Raw genomic sequence first — 5,757 nt, 5'->3', positions numbered from 1 at the left:
TGCGGACAGGGTTACAGCGGCGGCTCCGATCGATCTGCCTCGTGGCCCCACCGGCAGCACGGGCCCCCAGATACAGCACGCTGTCAGCAGACAGACACGCTCTGATGTATGGGCCGTGTAGGTCACTGAGATTAGTGTCACAACCTTCAGTACGAATTATAATGGAGTTTAACATGGGTGTCATTGCATTACTTTTGTCAAAGGCCAGTGCAGGACAGTTATGAGCAATGATAGAGTAAATAAAAAAATCAATCCAAGTTTTGATGACCTGTAAAAGAGACGGTTTCAGCCATTAAAATCATTTTCCGCTTCTAGAATGCCAATTCATGTATAAATAGTTCACCCAAAAATTAATATTCAGTTATTATTTACTCACCCTGATGTCGTTCCAAAGCTGTATAACCTTCTTTCTTCTGTGGAACTCAAATGGAGATGTTTTGACGAATGTTCATGCTGCTCTTTTCCATATAATGAAAGTGGATGGGGACTGTAAAGCTTCAAAAATGACAGACTCTTAAAACTAACGTTTCTTTATTGGCATCGATGGTTCCACAAAGAGCCTTTGACATCCATAACCTTTCCGTTTCTTCTCATTTGCAAAAGTCAATACTACTCACATGCAGTTTCACACACGCGGAGAGCTCCTCCACTCAATTATTTTGTAGTATGATAATTAACCAATTCACTATGCATGGCCAATTCTCAAAGGCGTCTTTGAACTAATTGTTCTCATTGACTCAATTAATTATTTGTTTGCTGATTTAATTATTTTCAGATCTGGAAAAATGGAAATTAAATAAGAGGCCAATGACGGTTGCCAGAAAAAAACAACACAAAAAACAGGACCCATATGAATGATGTCCTTACCAATGCTTTCTAAATAGAAAAAAAAAAAGTCAACATAAAAACATTAATTGATATGTCAATTTTGATTGCCAAGCAAAATATCTTGAATTTTAAGACATAACATGGTGCCACATCAATCTTTGGGATAAAAGAATTAGAAAAAAATCTTTATTTATGATATACAGAAAATATTTGACCAAAGTACTTATATGTTTAGGAAATTAAATTTCATAAAAAAATGCTTTAAATTCATGTTTACTCATTTATATTATCTTATTCTATTTATTCTGCCTATTCCAGTTACACTGTTTACAATATTGAATATCTTTATATGATGTATATTACAGTGAAATGCAAAATTGGGTAACAGATCTGTTCTGTTTACACTGAATGCAAATAACAAAATGCAACAAACCATATAATCATGCAAATAAGTTAAAAAGGATGTGAATATCCTTCCACATATGTAACCCTGGACCACAAAACCAGTCACATGGGTCAATTTTTTGAAATTGAGATTTATACATCATCTGAAAGCTGAATAAACAAGCGTTTCCGTTGATGTATGGTTTGTTAGGATATAGGAAAATATTTGTCCGAGATACAATTATTTGAAAATCTGGAATCTGAGGGTTAAAAAAAAAAAAATCTAAACATTGAGAAAATCGCCTTAAAATCTGTACATTTATGTTCGCGATTGTGCTGCATTCACTCACAAAAATAAATGTTTTATATATTTACCGTAGGAAATGTACTAAATATCTTCATGGAACATGATCTTTACTTAATATCCTAATGATTTTTGGCATAAAAGAAAAATCGATAATTTTGACCCATATTAAGGTATTGTTGGCTATTGCCACAAATATACCTGTGCGACTTGTGACTGGTTTTGTGATCCAGGGTCACATAATGTAAATGACATGACCTCAACTTCAAACATATTAATAATTTAGCATATTATTTGGTCTACATTTATTGTAATATTAACATTTTTGATTACTCATGTATGATAAACATTGGCATTGTGTTGGTTTGCCATTTTTACTCGCAACAAAATACTTGAAGTATAGGCCTAAATGTGAATTCTGTTTAAAATTGGGACTTTTATCTGGAAATAATGGAACACGTTCAAATATTGTGGTTAAAATCAGCACACAAGTTACTTGAATCCTGACACTCTTCATGTTTGTCCTCATCAGGTGGAGGCCGGTGTCTCGACGAAAGATGCTACCTATCAGATTGTGCTATACCTACACTATATTTGCATTGTTTTAAGGGTAGGGTTAGGGTTTGGACGCTAATAAAGCCTCAAACAACATGAACGTAATGCTAGTAGCACACGCATTTTTCCTTGTCGAACCAACCGTCAGGTCCTCTGGCATAAAACATCATCTCAATGCCAGTGTCCTGCCCTCCACTTGTACCAGACCAGTCGACACATTAAATTGTGACTAGCCCATGGCATCCATCCAACGGCTCTCAACAAAAAGCTAATATTCCCCTGCAACGCACCAACCCCCGTCCGCTGACCGTGCCCCCGTAACGACCGGCATATGGAAAACAAATCGCCGAGGCCGGGATCAGACACCACGCGGATGTTTAAGGCCTCATGGCAGCCACTTTTTTTTCCCACCCGACAACTCCCACTATTATTTATCATGCTGTTTTAAATGTTTTTCTCATTTGTTTCCCCTTAATATTTCATCGTCCCTTAAATATTCATTTAACTTCTTCTGCTTTTGAATTTTTTACCAGTTTCTCTTTCTCCACACGTCTTTCCCGGGCTCAGCGATCATAAATAATTATGCGTGTGCTCCTAGAAACAGACTGCATAAATCATGCACATGAAGTCTTTTTTGTCTTTTCTCATTAAAACGTGTACTTCAACTAGCCTAAACACTTCCCACTGCCCCACTTGTGGAAATTGGATGCTGTATCCCTCAATATCATCGCTTAAATTGGTTATAGCCTCTTGGTATTACACCGAAAGGCGCCTTTTAATTCCTTTTGTTACCTTTATATACAGTCATCTTGAACGATGCTTTGTTAGCGCAACCGTTGGAGCGGTTTAAACTCTTGCTAACTTGTAAACATTTAGGCAATTAGCCTATCTTTTCGCAAAACCAAAGCGCTGACTTTCTCGCCCTGAGTGGCTCTTTCATGCCAGCCGAAGCAGGGAAATATGTTTGCTTAATAGCTTCCTTGTTATGTCCTCATAAATTAAGAACTCACTTCATCTCATCGCGCTCCACAAGAGGAAAACATCAAACATCTCCGCGCGGAACTCACGCCCCGACTCAGGAAAAAGAAAGTTTGCTTTTGAAACATTCACAACAGTGGCGGAGAGAAAGGGAATCAGATACTCACCCCAGATGTCAACGGAATCAAATCCCGTTGAACACACAAGCCCTCAAGTTTCTCAAGCCCACTCCTGATCACACACAGGTTTCCAAATGTTTGAGGAGGGGAGAGGTTATTTGTGAGGAATGAGCATATTTGAGCTCATTTGCATACAAGCAAATCAATATTTTATTCTTCCCAATAGTTAATGTGTTTTACTCTTGCAACACCATCCTTGAGATGTTAATATTGCATCACAAATATCTCAGTCCATCTGTACGGGGAAAATAAGACACTTTTATTGTCAGACAACAAACATTGATAATTAGAAAGGAGAAAAACTTTAAAACATCATCTTGTTTGCAAGCTATTCAATGTGTTAAGCAAATTTGCTTTAGTTAATGAGAAATCCACGACTAACCATCCCATCCTGGATAATTCTGGTGGTCCAGATATGCACTTTCTGTGCACAAATTCACACATCAAAGTCAGCATCTGCTCTGTATTTGTGCATAACGCCTGCACGGAGCCTCTGCAAACATCTGGGCGAGCGGAAACAAAAAGGTACTGTAAACTTTGAATATTGTGGGATTATCTGTTACTTAATGAGGCCGTTCGATCAGACAGAGCAAATAGCAGTATGTTAATTAGTGATTATACTCAATGATCCTGAGCACACATCGCAGATATCTGTGGTACATTTATCAGTCGCCCATAGCCAGAAGCAACCGAGACATTATACAGCATCCATATCCGTATAAACTATGTTAATATGATGCTGCAATGAAAATCAGTCCAATTTAAGAAAATATCTTGGGTACAATATTTTTTTTAATGTGACTATTTTGCATTTTAGATATAAGCTCTGTAAATTTTCTTTGTTCTGTCACAAAATTAGTGAAAGCTCAGAGTCCTCTCTCATTTGCATACGCTAATTGCTCGTTCTCATCGTGCAGTATGAAGTAACCTCATTTGATAATAAGACAAGACCAATAAATCATGGACTTCATCATTAAATGAATCGCTTCCTGGGGGAATATTGATTGTTTTATCTAATTGTTTTTCTTATGTTAAAAAAAAGTAAATGTAAACTATTTATACACCTATGCCATTATAAGTAAGGATAAATAGATTATTACAATTATTTACATAATTATAGTTTATAATAAAAGAAAGTCTTTGTATTAATGGGTTTTGCTCATAATTGCTCGGTTTGAAAATGGACATTTTCAGATGTTTTGAAAGTATTCTATATTGACATTGTCATAAAAGATTCTGACATTTCAAAATTATTTCAGAGATTTACATACACACACACACACACACGTATACACAAACACATATATAAAAAAAATATATATATATATATATAGGCTATGTACATTCAGGTGTTTAAATATTTCACTTTTATTTATAGACAGTGTTTTTTTAAATTAGAGTATTAAGATTTAAGCTTACAACTATAATGATTGAAGCACAGAAGAAGATTTGAAGACGATTTGTTAAAGGAAGTCACCATTAAAGCATCACAATTTAAGAGATTTAATATTATAGCATTGCTTTCAAAATTGCACATTTCTGCTAATTACTGTAGTCAACTGAAATTTCAGAACAGCCTAGACTAAAAGTCAATGTTGTCATTGTCATGAGGCTCTTGAAAACTGACATATAAAAGACATCTCTGCTGTAGACATTCATCACTAAAACATCAGTGACTTAAATTACAATATCTTATAATCAGCTTTATTGTAGAAATCATACTTTTTGTGCAGATGTTGGAGGCATCAAAAATGGGAAAAATTAACTTGTATATTTCTTGTTTACTAAACCTCCATGTACTAACACAGAGTATAAAAACATTAATCGAAAAAACTATTTTATTCTAACACATTGTGATTTCAATGTTGACACTGAATCACTAAACTTAGCGAGGTGTTCTGCCGCCATCTTCTGTATTCCTTTTGAATAGATCAATACTTCACGTCCTTATGTTATGACATCTAGCCTATTCTCTATTCGACTCATCCATTAAGTCACAATCATATATCCACTGGCGGTTGCATATCGGGATTTATTAACTTTTCTACGCAAAATACATTAACAGTGTCATTTGCACCATATCTCGAAACAGGCTCCTTTGTTTAGAACTCCTTGAAGGAAAGTCTTGCTAAGGCGAATTTTATGACTAGCATTCTCCTAAACACACACAATTAAATGTAAGTTTTACACTTTTCGGATAATTTGACAAAGTGACGAGAATAAACATTCTGTTCAACCGTGATATTTACCTTGAATTTCTTCGGACATCAAGTCTATTTCATCTCAAACTCTTCACCGACGCTGTTGTGTTGACTCCTTGGTAAACTACACTAACTTAAAAAACAGAACAAAAAAACATTGGGTGCCAGCTTTAAATGCCAACACATTCATCTCACATCCCACATTAATCTAATAAACACTTAAAAAATAAAATAAAATAAAATAATAATTTCTGAGCTCACTCGTGACTTTTAGTGTAGAAACCGGGAGACTTTTATTTTGAATGAGGCACGGAAGTTTGGTATTATT

General features: G+C 35.4%; 1 long non-coding RNA gene across 1 annotated transcript; it reads right to left on the bottom strand.

The window, feature by feature from the left end:
* Positions 1 to 2,538: 2,538 nt before the first annotated feature.
* Positions 2,539 to 5,610, bottom strand: LOC311283103. Its single transcript, XR_014626010.1, has 3 exons — positions 5,478 to 5,610; positions 3,611 to 3,731; positions 2,539 to 3,463 (listed from the first exon to the last, which is right to left on the bottom strand). It is a non-coding gene; the product is annotated as an uncharacterized lncRNA (long non-coding RNA).
* Between the last annotated feature and the right edge of the window lie 147 nt (positions 5,611 to 5,757).

Source organism: Rutilus rutilus (genome assembly GCF_951802725.1).
Source record: "Rutilus rutilus genome assembly, chromosome: 23".
Classification (NCBI taxonomy): Eukaryota; Metazoa; Chordata; class Actinopteri; order Cypriniformes; family Leuciscidae; genus Rutilus; species Rutilus rutilus.
The sequence above is the reverse complement of the archived record's forward strand: the minus strand, read 5'-3'. Positions and strand labels throughout refer to the sequence as shown.